Source organism: Rhinopithecus bieti, unplaced genomic scaffold (genome assembly GCF_001698545.2).
Source record: "Rhinopithecus bieti isolate Rb0 unplaced genomic scaffold, ASM169854v2 scaffold_10775, whole genome shotgun sequence".
NCBI classification, from domain to species: Eukaryota; Metazoa; Chordata; class Mammalia; order Primates; family Cercopithecidae; genus Rhinopithecus; species Rhinopithecus bieti.
The window spans coordinates 1711724-1730194 of record NW_016806885.1 but is presented as its reverse complement, the minus strand read 5'-3'; positions in this window follow the sequence as shown (position 1 = coordinate 1730194).

The following is an 18471-nucleotide window of genomic DNA, read 5'->3' as shown; positions in this document are numbered from 1 at the left end:
TCTCCAGGCTGCAAATTTTCCAAACTTTTATGCTCTGTTTCCCTTTTCAACATAAGTTCCAGTTTCAAGTCAATTCTTTGCTCACACATATGAAGATAGGTTGTTAGAAGCAGCCAGGCCACATTTGAACACTTTGCTTCTTAGAAATTTCTTCCACCAGATACTGTAAATTGTTATCTAAAGTTCAAAGTTCCACAGACCCCTAGGGCAGGGGCACAATGCCTCCAGGCTCTTTGCACAACAAAAGTGACTTTTGTTCTAGTTCCCAAAATGTTTCCCATTCCTGTGTGAGACCTTCTCTGCCCAGACTTTATTGTCCACATTACTATCAGCATTTCTGTCACAACCATTTAACCAATCACTAAGGTTCCAAATTTTACCCCATCTTCCTATCTTCTTCTGAGCCCTCCAACTCTTCCAACTTCTGCCAGTTACCCTGTTCCAAAGCTGCTTCCACATTTTCAGGTATATTTATAGCAATGTTCCACTTCTCAGTACCAATTTTCCATATTAATTAATTACCACAATGCTATAAAGAAATACCTGAGACTGGGTAACTTATAAGGAAAAGAGGTTTAATTGGTTCATGGTTTCACAGACCTTACAGGAAGCATGATGCTGGCCATCTGTTTTGTTTTGGAGGAAGCCTCAGGAAATTTACAATCATGGCAGAGGGTGAAGGGGAGACAGGCTTGTCTTACATGACCAGAGCAGGAAGAGGAGAGTGTGGAGGTGCTACCAACTTTTAAACAAGATCTCATGAGAACTCACTCACTATATAGTACCAAGGGGGAATGGTGCTAAACTATTTATGAGAACTCTGCCCCTGCCAGGTCCCACCTCCAACATTGGGGGTTTTAATTTGACATAAGATTTGTGTGGAGATGCATAATGATACCATATCACAGGCTAACTAAGAAAAAAAGAAAATCTAAATAAATAAAATCAGAGAAGGAAAAGGAGCTATTACAACTGATACCACAGAAATTCAAAGGGTCATTAGAGGCTACTATGTGCAATTATATGCCAATAAGTTAGAAAACCCAGAAGTAATGGATAAATTCCTAAACAAATGCAACCACCAACATTGAACCATGAAGGAATTCAAAACCTGAATAAATCAATAGCAAGAGTTTGAAGCCACAATACAAGGTCTTCCAACAAACGAAAGCCTAGGGCCTAGTAAATTCACTGCTGAATTTTACTAAACATTTAAAGAAGAACTATAAAAATTCTACCCAAACTATTCTGAAAAATAGAGGAGGGAATATTTCCAAACTCATTCTAAAAGGCCAGTATTACCCTGATACCAAAACCAGACAAGAACATATCAAAAAAAGAAAACTATAGGACAATACCTCTGATGAATATTGATGCAAAATTTATCAACAGAATACTAGCAAAATGAATTCAACAATAAATTGGAAAGATTATTCATCACGATGAAGCAGAATTTATCCCAGGGATATATTAAATTAGCCATATGTATATATATGTAGTATTTTGTAGTTGATTTCTTGCACACAGTTGATGTTTGTTATAGTCTGTTCTCATAGACTGTAACTACCTGAGACTACCTGAGACTGGGAAATTTATGAAGAAAAGAGGTTTAATTGACTCACAGTGCTGCAGGCTGTACAGAAGGCATGGTTGGGATGGTCTTAGGAAACGTACAATCATGGTGGAAGGGTGAAGGGGAAGCAAGCACTTTCTTTGCATAGCAGAGCAGGAGGAAGAGAGCAAAGGGGAAAGTGCTATGCACTTCTAAACAACCAGATCTCCTGAGAACTCACTCACTATTACGAGAACATCAAGGGGAATATTTGTCCCCATGATGCAATCACTTCCCACAAGGTTCCTCTCCAACACATGGGATTTACAATTCAACATGAGATTTGGGTGGGGACACAGAGCCAAACCATATTATTCCACCCCGACCTTTCTAAATCTCATGTCCTTCACACATTTCAGAACACAATCCTGACTTCTCAACAGTCCTCCAAAGTCTTAGCTCATTCCAGGAGTAACTGAAAAATCCAAGTCCAAAGTCTCATCTGAGACAAGGCAAGTCCCTTCTGTCTGTGAGCCCGTAAAATAAAAACCAAGTTAGATACTTTCAAGATACAATGTGAATACAGGTATGTGCTTCCATTTCAAAATGAAAAAATTAGCCAAAACAAAGGGGCTGCAGGCCCCATGCAAGTTCAAAACCCAATAGGACAGTCATTAAATCTTAAAGCTCCAGAATAATCTTCTTTGGCTCTATGTCTCACATCCGGGCCACACTAATGCAAGGGGTGGGTTCCCAAGGCCTTGGAAAGCTCCTCCCCTGTGGCTCTGCAGGGTACAGCTCCCATAGCTGCTTTCACAGGTTGTCCTTGAGTGCCTGTGGCTTTTCCAGGTGCTTGGTGCAAGCTGTCAGTGGAGCTACCATTCTGGCATATGGAGGATGGTGGTCCTCTTATGACAGCTCCACTAAGCAGTGCCCCAATGAGGATGCTGTGTGGGGTCTCCAGTCCCTCATTTCCCCTCTGCACTTGCCTGAGTAGAGGTTCTTCATGAGTGCTCTACCCCTGTAGCAGACTTCTGCCTGCACATCGAGGCATTTCCATGCATCCTCTGAAACCTATGTGCAGGCTCCAAGGCCTCAATTCTTGTGTCTGTGCACCCAAGGCCCAAGACCATGGGCAAGCCACCAGGGCTTGGGGCTGGAACTCTCTCAAGCATTGGTCCAAGCTGTATTTTGCTGCCACCCGCCCCCCCCTTTTTGTGAGATGGAGTTTCACTCTTGTTGCCCAGGCTGGAGTGCAATGGCACGATCTCAGTTCACTACAACTTCCACCACCTGGATTCAAGTGATTCTCCCACCTAAGCCTCCTGAGTAGCTGGGATTACAGGCACCCACCACCAAGCCCAGCTAATTTTTTTTTTTTTTTTTTTGTATTTTTAGTAGAGATGGGATGTCACCATGTTGACCAGGCTGTTCACAACTCCTGACCTCAGGTGATCCACCTGCTTCGGCCTCCCAAAGTGCTGTGATTACAGGTGTTGAGCCACCATGCCCAGCCCTACTTTGGCCCCTTTTAGCCATGGCATCTGGAGCTGGAGCAGATAGAACACAGGGTATCACGTCACAAGGCTGCATAGAACAACAGGACTCTGGGTCTGGCCCATGAAGCCATTTTTCCCTCCTAGGCTTCCAGGACTGTGATGAGAGGGGTTGCTGTGAAGGTCTCTGAAACACCTTAGAGGCATTTTCCCCATTGTCTTGGCTATTAACATTTGTCTCCTCTTTACTCATGAAACTTTCTGCAGCCTTGAATTCCCACCAAGAAAAGGGTTTTTATTTTCTACCACTTGGCCAGGCTGCAAATTTTCTAAACTTTTATGCTCTGCTTTTCTTTTAAACATATGATCCAGTTTCAAACCATCACCTTGGGAATGCATATGAGCATGCCCTGTTAGAAGCAGCCAGGCTACATCTTGAACACTTTGCTGCTTAGAAATTTCTTCCACCAGATACCCTCAATTATTTCACTCAAGTTCAAAGTTCCGCAGATCTCTAGAGCAGGGGCACAATGCCACCAGTCTCTTTGCTAAAGCACAGCAAGAGGGACCTTTATACAAGTTCCCAATAAATTCTTTGTCTCCATCTGAGACTACCTTAGTCTGAACTTCACTATTCATATCACTATCAGTATTTTGGTCACAACCATCCAAAAAGTCTCTAGGAAGTTCCAAACTTTTCTTCATCTTCCTGTCTTCTTGTGATCCCTCCAAATGATTCTAGCCTCTGCTCATTACTGAGTTCTGCTGTCGCTTCCACATTTTCAGTTATCTTTATAGAAATGCTTCATTTCTCATACCAATTTTCTGTATTAGTCCATTCTTACACTGTTATAAGGAAACACCTGAGACTGAGTAATTTATAATGAAAAGAGGTTTAATTGTCTCACTGTTCAGGCTGTACAGGAAGCATGGCTGGGAGGCCTCAGAGAACTTACAATCATAGTGGAAGAGAGTGAAGGGGGAAGTGATACACACTTTTAATCAACCAGATTTCGTGAGACCTTGTTCAGTATCACAAGAACAAGAAGCATGATATCCTCCCCTGTGATCCTGTCACTTTCTACCACATCCCTCCCCCAACATTGGGGATTACAATTCAACATGAGATTTGGGTGGGGACATAAAGCCAAACCATATCAGTGTTCAATAGGTGTTTATTGTTTTATTAATATACCTTTGCTCCTTTACCTACTTTGATAAATAAGTGGTGTCAGACTCTACTTTAGTTGCTCAAGAAAAAAATATGTTGCTTGATACTTATTTCTGCCATAATTTAATTGCTTCTTCATATATAATTAATCACTAAATCCCATGAATTCTAGCTCTTAAAATATTTATTGAACTTTCTTATTCTCTACACCCCCACCACCAGCACCTTCATCTAAGTCTGCCTCTTCTCTTTTATGGACAGTGGCCTCATGAGTGATCTCTCAGTACTTGAGGTCAGACTGATATTTTAAAAATAAAAATGTGGCTGTCTTCCTAGTCCTTTACTTGACATCTCAAATGATTTTCTTCCCTTTTAAAAAAATTCTTCAATACTAACATGGCTTAGAAATTCTTTAAGGTCATACTTCTGCTTATCATCTCTTAAACCACTCCCCGCTAGGTACTTACTGATTGCCTCTCATGTATAGCTTTTCCTTTAGATAATTTTCAGTGCTACTTTTTTACTCAGTCTTTAAACTAATTAAGTCTCATTTTCATTGCATTTTGTCCCTTCTCTTTCTGATATTGATAGCACTTACATTAATTGCTTAATGTGTGCCTTCATATTAGACCATAATCTTTAAGAATTCAGGAACCACTCTGTTCTGCCCACTGCTATGCCCCTAGGTGTGTCATAGAGTAGGTGGATGAGCATGAGTTAAATGGTTCTTTTCACGGAATGGTTAAAGTGAAAAGTTACATCGAGGGTTTTAAGAACTATTTGGAAAAGACAAAAGAGCGGCTAGTATCAACAACTTTCTTAAGGATACTGGATAACTTTCTTAAGGATACTGGATAACTTTCTTAAGGATACTGGGCAATGAATGGGATGTTATCTTGAATCATGTGTAGGGTTAAAAAAGTTTTTTTCTTTTAAAGAAAAATGACAGCTTGATCATATATAAGGAAGAAAAAAATTATCTAATTAACTAGATTGAAATAAAGATTTAAGAAAGAAAAGAGATAATTGAAGTAGTATCTTACTAAGAAAGGCAACAAGATAACAATTTACTGTCATCACTTTCATCATTATTATCATCATTATTAGAATAAATAGGGTCAGAACAGGGTCATTATTAGAATAAACAGAATGAAGTCTTTGGGTTTCCAAATAATAATAGCAATAGTTTGTTAAATGTATATTATCTGACAAAAACTTGCTAATTATTCTTTACTACTCTATGAAGTAGAAATTTTTACCTCTATTTTAGCGATGACGGCATTGAGACTGCAAAACGAGAAAATTCGTCAAGGTCATGCTGTGTCAACACAAATTATCTAAACTTGGTTGTCCTGACTCCAAACCCAAAGCATCAGAGCAAGATGCTGTACCTCTGGGGGGGAAAAAACAATTCTTCAAAAGCAAAGAAAGAGAAACGCAGTTTTTTTATTCTTTTGAGTCAGAGAGGAGGACAACTGTGTAAACTTAGGTTGGGATGGTTTTAATTTTCTCAGTAGGAGGTGAGGTTATGTGCTAAGAGGGAGGAAGGAGGGCTGGTATTAGGGACTTGAGCACAACGGAAACATTTGGAACAGCTGCAGGGAGGAATGCAATGGTTAGTCAACAAGTGATAAATAAAAGAATTGCTGAGATACAATGAGGGCCCAGCTGAGGTCAGTTGAATCACTCACTATTGTTTAGTAATTTGATTCAGTTTGTGAATATGGGGAGAGGAATTGGGCAACTGGAGTTATTGAAATGTGAGGATTGGTAAGGTGGAAATCACAGATGAACAGAGACGAGGGAGACTTCGTGGCTTGTAAGTGCGTTAGTGACCTGATTAATTTTGTGAGTCTTGGCAGAGGGAAGAGGGAGGGTGTGGTTCAGAGTTGAGAAGAGCACATTAGTAAACTACTGGAGATCATGATAGAATTGATAGATGACAAAGAAAGGAAGACGTGGAAGAGGTAGCTAAACCTCAACCAGAGCAAGATGTTGTTTCCCTAAAAAAAACAAAAACAAACAAACAAACAAAACTCTTCAAGACAATGCAAAAGCAAAGAAGGAGAAATACACAGATTTTTTTTTTTCTTTTGAGTCGGAGAGGAGGACAATTTTGTAAACTTAGATTGGGATACTATATATAATTTTCATTAGATATCAAGAGTTTGGTACTTTTATTTCCATTTTATATGTGAGGAAACTAAAAGTTAGGTAAATTTAATACCTAGCAGAGAATTTTAATTCTCCTGGTTGTGAAAGAGAAAAGATTCAGGGACAGACAGTTGGGTAGCAGGGACTATACTCACATCCAATGAGCCTATTGACTTTGATGAGGACCAAGGTACCCTTTTGTAACATGTGTTTAAGTGGTTTATATGGTTAAATTTATTTAAGATCCATTAGTAAAAAAAAAGATACATATTTTCTTATATGTAATTCTTATGAAATCCAAGTGTACTACTTCACACATTTCAGGTCATGCAAGCTTGCTCGGGAAGGTACACACCTGTTAATTGTTACTAACACCCTCAGACATATTTTATTGGTTAGGCTATAGTGCTGTTGATTTTTAGTTCTTGCAGCTGGATGAAGCTGCACATTTTTGAATGCCTGAAATTTGACCTAAATGGTGTTGACATTACAGTGACTGTGAGTGATGGAAAAGGAAACAAAAAATCTTGGATTTTTTTCCTCTACAGAGACCTCTTCTCCTCAAATTAATAACAACAACAGACTTAGAAAATATCTCTTGAATTGCAGACTGCAGCCAGCAGTACAGCTGCATACTTATGAGAGGCTCATGGGGACTCCTGCCTTTCAGGCTAAATCCTTCCACTCATAAAAGTACCCCTGTTGTTTTGTTATAGTGTCCTCTATGCTTGTTATTTTATTTTTTATAAAAGTTAAGTGTTGTGTGGAATATCTCCAATGCCTAACATGGTTAACTTTAGGAATCTAAATTTATTTTGCTGTGATTTAAAAGAAACAGAAATGGGAAAATATAATTGAACTCAATAAGTATCTATTGACAAATACATCAGTAAGTAAAGCACTAGGTTTCTAGAAAGATTCCATAGCGATTGAAGCATAGTCTCTCTTCTCAGAAGTGGTGTGGTTTAGGGATACATATAGGCATTTAGAGCAATGGGTATAATGCGAATCATGAGGCTGCTTTTTGTGAAAAGCTTTTGAGAAAGGTTTTAGTAATATAAAGAAAGGAGAGATGGTTTGTGATTGTCATTGAACTTATTATTGATACGTAAGATAGATTTTGATAGGTAGGTATAAGAATAAAAAGCAATCCAGGTAGACAGCATCTCAGTATCATAGGCAGCAAGCAAGAAAGTGAAGAGAATTTTCATGAAATAATTGAGACTGCTCTTAGTAGAAACTCATGTCATATTCAAAGAAACGTAAATTGAGGGAAAAAAGTTGCAGGAAACCAAAGAATGGTCAATTGAGGCCATGTTAGACATCTCTGTAATACATAGTTAAGGAGCAAGAGCAGCATTCTGCAGTCAGTGATGGACAGTGAAAGATTTATGAGCAAGTCATGTAACACGGTATATTTATTTTTATTTTTATTTATTTATGTATTTTGAGTCTCATTCTGTTGCCCAGAGTGGAGTGCAGTGGCACGATCTCGGCTCACTGAAAGCTCCGCCTCTCGGGTTCACGCCATTCTCCTGCCTCAGCCTCCCAGGTAGCTGGGACTACAGACGTCTGCCACCAGGCCCAGCTAATTTTTTGTATTTTTAGTAGAGACGGGGTTTCACCGTGTCAGCCAGGATGATCTCGATCTCCTGACCTCGTGATCTGCCCGCCTTGGCCTCCCAAAGTGCTGGAATTACAGGCATCAGCCACTGAGCCTGGCCATATTTCTTTATTTTTAAAGCTCTTTATTGAATCATGATTGATATATAAAATGCTGTCGATATTTCATATATACAACTTGATATGTTTTGAAATAAGTAAGCACCTGTGAAACACTACCACAATCAGTGTGATAAATGTACCCATTACCTCCAAAAGCTTCCTTTGGTCTGCCCCTCACTTTTCGTTGAGTTTTTTTTTTTTTTTTTTTTTTTTTCTTTTGTGGTAAGAGCACTTAGGATGAGATTTATCCTCTTAGTAAATGTTAAGTATACAATACTTAAGACAGAGGTTAATAATAGGTCCTACATTGTACAGTATATCTTCCTAACTTACTTGCTTATCTGAAACGTTGTAACCTTTGATCAACACCTTCTCATTTCCACCTACCTCAGCGCCTGGCAACCACCATTCTACTCTCTGCTTCTGAGTCTGGCTATTTTAAAATTCCACATATGACTGAGATAATGCAGAATTTGTCTTTCTTTTCCTGGCATAATGTCCACTAGGTCCATCTCTGTTGAATAATGGATCCAATTTAATGAAAAAGATTCTGCGTTAAGGAAAAAGAAGAGAGGTGATCTAGTCACCTTGTCACTTCTCCTTCTGTCAATAAAGCAGACCTGGTACCTGACTGACTTTCCCACTAGCAGCAACACAAAAGCTGGGGTGTGTGTGTGTGTGTGTGTGTGTGTGTGTGTGTGTGTGTGTTTTCATTGAACGCTGATGGGACAAGACCAAACTAATCCCGCAGAGAATAAAAATGAAATAAAGAATATCTAGAAGCTATAAAACCATCCAAGGTTGTTGCTTTTGCCTTCATAGTTACTGAAAAAAAAAAGCCTAAATAACTTGAATTTCTGCTCTAACGGGTGTTTCGGAATGAGAGTTAAGGAGACACAGTCTATGAAGGTTGAGGAGACCAAATAAGAGACTCCTCATATAAAGCTAGAAAAGTGATTTTTATTGGCATTATGAAGATAAAAGAGAATAAAACTAAGGAGAAAGTTACAGCAAAACCAAATAAATAATAAAATAGCTAAAACCTCTGTTAAACTTGGCACTTGGAGGAAAGAAAAACAGTCAGCCCTCACTTCATGTTGTGTTCATACAGCTATCTCTATGGTAAGAAAAACTTAGTAATTCAAGAGATTTTAGGTTGGTGGTTTCTTCTTGCAACAAGTGGTCCCAACTTTAAGAAAATAATTCTAACATCTAAAAAAATTTTAAATAATTTTACTCCCAAATCAAGCATAACTTTGATAAAATGACTAGGGCAGATTAAGAAAACACATCCCTTTAGGCCAAATAATATCAAAGAAAATTAGCACTGTCTAAAAAAATAATGATTCAGAATGAGCCAATTGCATTTACCCCAGAAATGAAAGCATGAATTAATGCAGGAGATACTTTGTTATTACAAAGGTTTGGTATTCACTGATTTATGTATGCATGAATTCCTTCATATCAGTGTCTGTATCCATACAGATATTATAAGGACATTGAGTACCTATTATCTTCAAGATTCTGTGTGAATTATTTTATCATATATAAAAATGGGTGATTGGACTCTATACTAAAAGATGTTATATAATCTAGTAGCAGGGGAAAAATTGATTAGTGTAACTCACCATGCATGTTAGGGATATTTATTGTTGCCTGATACTTAATTTCTCCTTATTCCATATATATACATTGTATATATGTATATATATGCAATTTCTATCTAAACATAGGCATTCCAAGAAAAATATATTTTTAAATGTGGGCATGTGCTTTTCAAGAATAGTACACTACATTCTCCAGACTTGTTTGCAAATACATGCTGCTGTGGGACTAAATTCTGGCCAAAAGGCTGTGAAACAGAATGATGTATATAATGTCAGTCTTCTTAAATGATAAGAAGCTTACCTGATTTCATTCTGTTTTCAATTTATGCTTATAGAAATGTTGAAATTATGTATAATACCCTTAGAAACAATATAAATATGAAGCCACAACAACATAGAAGGAGTCTGGAGCACATTCTGTACAAAACTTGCACTCTTCATACCTGGCCTGTTAAATAAAAGTAAACTTTGATCTTGAACCCATTCTTACTTAAAACTATTTTATGGTTGCTGAATCTATATCCTAATATACCATATTAGTTTAATAAGAAGGAAAATCCATATAATAATTTCAGTAAAGTATTTAGAATGTTTCACTAAAAGATTATCAAATTGGGAATGGAATAAAATTTTATATCCCAGTAAAAGGCATAAAAGCATCTGCAACATCCATGATCATATTATAATTAAGATGAAATGATGTTAGCATCCTCATTAAGAATTTGATGGATTAAAGATATCATAAAGTGTTAATCACCCTTTCTATTAAGAGCTGGTTCTTCTTTCCTTGAATCTCATTAGGCTCTGTGAAGAATATGCCTGAAGTGATGCTGCACCAGTTTCTGAGCCTAGACCTTAAGAAATTAGCAGCTTCTACTTCCTATTTCTTGCAGTACTTTCTCTCAGAGCCTTGGTCATCAGATAAAAAGTTTAAGAATACTGAAGACAGCTTACTGGGTAAACCATGTGTCGTTACTCACATTGAGTCTCAGATAAGCCCAGCTGTTCATTCATTGCTGGCAAAACTCCAGGCATGTGAAGGAAGCCATTATGGACATTCCAGACTAGCCCATCTAATAGCTGAATATTAATGAGTGGCCACAAATGCAGATACATAGAGCCAAGAATCACATAGTCAAGTCCTCAATATACTCTTAAGAAGAATAGAAAAAAAGTGCCTTTACTTGCCAAATAATTCTTTTTTTAAAAATTCACAGATTTTATTAGTTATCACAGTTTTAGATTCATGGGAAAATGGAGCAGATAGTATGAAGAGTTCCCATATATTTCCTTTTCTGTATGCTTAGTGTAGCACATTTGTTGTAATTAATGAATCCATTATTAACTAAAATTCTTTGTGTTGTACAGTTAAATGGATTTGGACATGTGCATAATGCCATGTATTCACAATGAAAGTATGATATAGAATAGTTTTACTGTCCTATAAATTCCTTCAGTTTCCACTCCCCTCCCACAACCCTCACCACCCCCACTAATCTTTTTGCTACCTCTACAGTTTTGCCTTTTCCAGAGTGTCATAACATTGGAGAAATGCAGTATATAGTATTTTCAGATTGGCTTATTTTACTTAGCAATATACATTTAAGTTTTCTCCATGTGTCTTCATGGGTTGAAAGCTCATTGATATGATTTGGCTGTGTCTCCACCCAAAATTAAACTTGAATTGTATCTCCCAGAATTCCCACACGTTGTGGGAGGGGCCCAGGGGAAGGTAATTGTATCATGGTGACTGGTCTTTCCCATGCTATTCCCATGACAGTTAATAAGTCTCATGAGATCTGATGGGTTTATCAGGGGTTTCCACTTTTGTTTCGTCCTCATTTTTTCTTGCCACTGCCATGTAAGAAGTGTTTTTTGCCTCCCACCACGATTCTGAGGCCTCCCCAGCCATGCAGAACTGTAAATCCAATTAAACCACTTCTTTTTCCCACTCTCGGGTATACCTTTATCTTCAGCGTGAAAACAGACTAATACACTCATATGTTTTAATTACTGAATAATATTCCATTTTATGAATGTACCACAGTTCAGCCATTCACTTATTGAAGGGCATCTTGTTTGCTTCCAGATTATGGTGCTTCAGAATAAAGCTACTACAAATTGTGTGAAGGTTTTTGTGAGAACCTAAGTTTTCAACTCAATTAGGTAAATACCTAGGGCATAATTATTTAATCCTATACTATAACTATGCTTAGTTACGGAAGAAACTGCCAAAGAGTCTTGCAAAGAAACTGAACCATTTTGAATTCTCACCAACAATGAAAAATAGTTCTGTTCGCTCTGCATCTTCACTAAAATTTGACATCGTTACTTTAATTTTTTGCCATTTTAATACACGTGTAGTGGTATTTCATTGTTTTAATGTACGATTTCCTAATGACATGGTGTTGAACATCTTTTCATGTTTGCTACATACATAACTTCCTTTGTGAGGTGTTTGTTCGGATCTTTTGCCCATATTTAGATTGAATTTTTTGTTTTCTTACCATTAAGTTGTGAGAGTTATTTGTATACTTGGATGCAAGCCCTTTATTAGATTAGTGTTATAAATAATATTTCACATTCTGCAGCTTGTTTTTTAATTCTCCTAACTGCAGAAAAAAGCAATAAAGTTCAAATTGTCAATTTACATTTGTCTATGGTCCATTTCGAATCTTTCTTGTTGGAAAGTATAAAAACTACATCTAAATTCTTTTTTTTTTTCCTTTTTTGTCAGTAGATGTCCAATTGTTCCAACATCATGTGTTGAACATATAATTCGTTCTTCATTGAATTTGTGTCTTGGTAAACAATCAGTTGACTATATTTGTGTGGGTCTATTTCTGGGTTCTATATTCTGTTCCACTAATCCACTTATATATTTATTAGCCAATATCATGCTGTTTTGACTATTATAGCTTTATACTAAGTCTTGAAGTTGGTTAGTTCAGTCCTCTGACACTGTTCATCAGTATTATATTGACTGTTCTACTTCTTCTGCCTTTCCATATAAACCTTAGTGTAGCTTGTCAGTATCCACAAAGTACCTTGCTAGAAATTTGAATGGGATGGCCTTATCTACAGATCATTTTGTGAAAAACTGACATCTTAACAGTATCAGGTCTTGGTATCCACAACTATGTACTATTTCTCTATTTATTTAGATTCTTCATTTCTTTGATCAATTTTGTAGTTTCTTCAAAAAGATCCTGAACATATTTGTAAGATTTATTCCCAAATACATTTTTTGTGTGTATGTGTTTGTGTGCTAATGAAAATAGTGTTTTATTTTTAATTTAAATTCCAATTGTTCACTGCTTGGTATATAGACAATCAATTGACTTTTATATAATAACCATGGATCCTGTGACTGTGCTATATTTGTTTATTAATTCCAGATTGATTCTTTGGGATTTTCTGTATCGAAAATCATGTTATTTGTGAATAAAGGCAGTTTTTCTCTTTTTTCATAATCTGTATATCTTTATTTCTATTTTTTATATTAGTGCACTGGCTAGGACCTCTGGTACAATATTGAAAAAAAAATGGTGAGGAGACAGTCTTTCTTGATCTCCATTTTAGGGTAAAAGCATCTAATTTCTTGCTGTTATGTGTGATGTTTGGTGTAGGTATTTTATAGGGTTTTTTTTTGTTTTTTTTTACTTTAAGAAAATTCTCCTCTATTTGTAGTTTGCTGAGAGTTTTTCCCCACCTTTTTAATTGACAAGTAATAATTGTACATATTTATGGTGTACAAGATTTTGTCTTGATTCGTGTATACATTGTGTAATGCCCAAATCAAGCTATTTAACATACATGTCTTTGTGTGTGTGGTGAGAACACTTAAAACCTATTCTCTTAGCAATTTTCAAGTATACAATATTTGTTACTAATTGTAGTCCCCATGATGTACAATAGGTGTCTTGATCTGAAATTATTTTGCCCTTTGAACAGTATGTCCCCAATCTGTCATGTCTCTAACATTTGGTAACCACCATTTACACTCCATATGTAAATGACATCATACATTATTTATCTTTATGTGCTTGAGTTATTTCACTTAACCCAGTATCCTCCAAAGGGCACAAAGGGCAGGACTGTTTTTAATTTCTTTCTTTTTTTTTTTTTGAGACAGAATCTTGCTCTGCTTCCCAGGCTGGAGTGCAGTAGGGTCATCATAGCTTACTGCAACCTCTAACTCCTGGGTTTAAGCAATCCCCTGACCTCAGTCTCCTAAGTAGCAGTGACCACAAGTGCACACCACCACACCCAGCTAATTTTTATTCTTTTTTTTTTTGTAAAGACCTGGTTTCACTAATTTGTCCAAGCTGGTCTCAAACTCCTAGACTCAAACAATCCACCTACCTTGGCCTACCAAAATACTGGAATTACAGGTGTGCACCACATCTGGCCAGGATTTCCTTCTTTTTGAAAGTTAAATGTTATTTCATTGTGTATGCATACCACATTTTAAAATCCATTCATCAATTCATGAATACCTGGGTTGATTCTATTTTTTTGGCTATTATGAATGGTGCTGCAATGAACATGAGAGTGCAGCTGTATCTTTGACATACTTATTTCATATCCTTTAGATACTTATTCAGTAGTGGGATTGCTTTATCATATAGTAGCTCAATTTTTTAATTGTTTTGAGGAATATACTGTTCTCCATAATGGCTGTACAAACTTACATTTCCACAGTGTGCAGAGGTTTTATTTTTTTCACATCTTCACCAACACTTACTGTATTTCATCGTTTTGATAATAGCCATTCAAATAGGTGTGAAGTAATATGACATTGTGGTTTGGATTTGTATTTCCCTGCTGATTAGTGATGCTACCTGTTAGCCATTTGTATGTACTCCTTTGAGAAATATCTATTCAGGTCCTCTGTCCATCTTTAAAAATTGAGAACTGATTTTCTTACTACCAAAGTGTTTGAGTTCTTTATATATTCTGGATATTAACACTTTATCAGATGTATGATTTGCAGATATATTCTTCCATTCCGTAGGTTGTCTGTTCATCCTGTTGATTGTTTCCTTCGCAGTGATGAAGTGTTTTAGTTTTACGTAATCTAATTTATCTATTTTTGCTTTTGTTGCTTGCGTTTTAGGGGTCATATACAAAAGAAATAATTGTCTAAACCATGTCATGAAGCTTTCCTCTATGTTTCCCTCTGGTGGTTCTGCAATTTCAGGTTTTAAATTTAAGTTTTTAATACAGTTTTATTTGATCTTTGTGTATGGTGTGAGATGAAGATCTAATTTCATTTTTCTTCATTAAATGGTTGAATGCCATTTATCAAAGAGATTATATTTCCCCATTATTTGTTCTTGGTATCTTTGTCAAAAAATCAATTGGCTGTAAATGCATGAATTTATTTCTGGACTTTCTATTCTGTTCTGTTTATGTGTCTGTATTTATGGCAGTGTCATACTCTTTTGATTACTATAGCTTTGTAGGGGCCTTTGAAGTCAAGTAATGTGAAGCCTTCTGCTTTGCTTTATTGCTCAAGATTGCTCTGGCTTTAAGGGTCTTTTGTGGTTTCATACAAATTTGAAGATTGTTTTACCTATTTCTGTGAAAAATGTCATTGAAATTTTGATAGGAATTGCAACGAACCTATAGATTGTCTTGGTAGTATGGACATTTTAATATTAATTCTTCTAATCCCTAAACAATAGGTATGTTTCCATTTATTTGTGTGTTTTTCAATTTTTCTACTCAATATTTTCTAGTTTTTTTTTTTTTAATTTACCTCCTTTGCTAAATTTATTCATAAGGTTTTTTTTTGTAGCTATTGTAAATGGGATTGTTTTCTTGATCTCTTTTTCAGAGTTTGTTGTTAGTGTATAGAAATGCTACTGATTTTTGTACATTGATATTATATACTGCAACTTTACTGATTTGATTAATTAATTTATTAATCTAACCATTTTTGATGGAGTCTTTAGAGTGTTATATACACAGTCATGTATCCATATAATATTTCTGTCAACAACGGACTGCATATATGATGATTGTCCCATAAGATTATATTGGAGCTGAAAAATTCCCCTTGACTAGTGAAATGGTAGTGTTTGTAACATTGTAGCCCAATGCATTATTACATATTTATGATGATGCTGGTGTAAACAAACCTACTGCACTGCCACTTGTAGAAAAGTGTAATAATTATGTATAGTACAGAACATTTGACAATGCTAATAAATGAATGTTACTGGTTTACATATTTACTATACCATACTTTTATGGTTATTTTAGTGTGTGCTTGTTCTACCTATTTTTTCAAAAGTTAACTGTAGTACAGCCTCAGGCTAGTACTTCAGGAGGTATTCCAGAAGGCATAGTTATCATATGAGCTATCATCTCCTGCTGGAAGCTCCATATTATTGCCCCTGAAGACCTTCCAGAAAGACATGTGGAGGTGGAAGACAGTGATATTGATCCTGACTCTGGGAAGTGTGGCCTAATGTGTGTGTTTATGCCTTAGTTTTTAAAACTTTTAAAAGTTTTTTTTGTTTGTTTGTTTTACTTTGTAAACATTTAAAAGTAAAATGGTTTAAAAGTTAAAAAAAAAGAAAAGAAAAAACTTTTAAAATAGAAAATGTTTATAGAATGAGAATATAAGGAAATAAACAATTTTGTTAAACTAGTACAATGTGTTTGTATTTTAAACAATGTGTAATTACAAGAGTAAAAAAAAATCAAAAGTAAAAGTAAAAACATTACAGTAATCTAAGGCTAATTTATTATTTAAGAAAGACATTTACAAACTAAATTTAGTGTAGCCTAAGTGTACACTGTTTAGAAAGTGTACAGTACTGTTCAGTAATGTCCTAGGCCTTCACATCCATTCATCACTCATTCACAGTAATTTCAAACTCAGAGTAACTTCCAATCCCGCAAGCTGCATCCATTGTAAGTGCCTTATATAGGTGTTTTATTTTTTACCTTTTTGACCATAATTTTACTGTACTTTGTTTAGTTATATTTAGATACAAAAATATTTACCATCGTGTTATTATTGCCCACACTATTTAGTACAGTCAGATGTCACATGTTATACTATTTTGTAGACTCAGAGCAATAGGCAATACCATATATTCTGGGTGTGTAGTAAGCTCTACAATCTAGATATGTGTAGGTACACTCTATGATGTCTGTCTGCACATGACAAAATCACCTGATAATGCATTTCTCAGAATGTATCCTTGCGTTAAGGTGCAGATTATGGTATAAAGGTATGCTGTCCATAGAGACAATTTAACTTTTTCCTTTATAATTTGGGCTTTTTTTTTCTTGCCTAATTGCTCTTGCTATGACTTCTAGTACTATATTGAATAGAAATGAGGAGAGGGTGCATCTTTTTCTTGTTCCTAATCTTAGAAGAAAAGTTTTCAGCCTTTCATCATTGAGTATAATTTTAACTATGGGCTTGTTGTTTATAACTCTTATTGTGTTGAGTTCCATTTTACTATAGCTCTTTTGTTGAGATATTTTTTCCCCTAAAAGAATATTAAATTTTGTCAAATGTTTTCTCTGCATCTGTTGAAATGATCATATTTTTTTTTCCCTTCATTCTGTTGATGTGGTGTATCAATCTATAGATTTATGCATGTTGAGCCATTCTTGTCTCTGTGGAATACATCTCAGTCGATCATAGTGAATGGTTTTATTTTATTAATGTGCTATTGAATTTGGTTTGTTAGTATTTTATTCAGGATTTTTGCATCTATGTTACTTAGGGATATTGGCCTGTAATTTTTTTTTTTCTAGTAGTTTCTTGTCTGGCTTTGGTATCAGAGTAATGCTGACCTTATAAAATGAGTTTGCAAGTATTATCTCCTCTCTAATGAAAAAATGAGAGCATGATTAGTTCTTCTTTAAATGTTTGTTAGAATTCAGCTGTGAAGGCATCAGATTCTGCCCTTGTTTTTGATAGGAAACGTTTTATTACTAATTTAATCTTCTTACTCAATATTAATCAGTTTGAATTTTTTATTTCTTCATGATTTAGTCTTGATATGTCTAGAAATGTATCAGTTTCTTCCAGGTCATCTAATTTGTTGCCATATAGTTGTTCATAGTTGTTTCATGACTTTTGTATATGTGTAGTTTTTATTGTAATGGTTCCTCTTTCATTTCTGATATTTTAAACTTGATTTTCTTTTCTTTTTTTTTTTTTTTAGTTTAGCTAAAGGTCTGTCAATCAAGAAAATAATTGTATGTTTTTGATTTAGGCATAACATTCCCCTTTATCAATATCCCTCACTACAATTGTACATTTATTGCATTGATGAACCTATATTAACACATCATAATGATCCCAAATTTATAGTTTACATTAGGGTTCACTCTTGATGTTGTACATTTTAAGGGTTTAGACAAATGTATAATGACATGTACCCACAATTATAACATCATACACAGTAGTTTCACTACCCTAAAAACACTCTGTGCTCTGTGTATTCATTCCTTATTCTTCATTAGCTTCTGAAAACACTGATCTTTTTATTGTCTCCATAGTTTTGCATTTTCCAGAATGTCTTATAGTTGGAATCATATAATATATAGCCATTTAATATTGACTTATTTTACTTAGTAATAGGCATTTAAGTTTCCTCCATGTCCTCTGGCTCATGTCTGTAATCCCAGCACTTTGGGAGGACAAGGAGGATAGATTGCTTGAGCCCAGGAGTTTGAGATCAGCCTGGATGACATGGTGAGATCACTGTCTCTACCAAAAAAAAAAAAAAA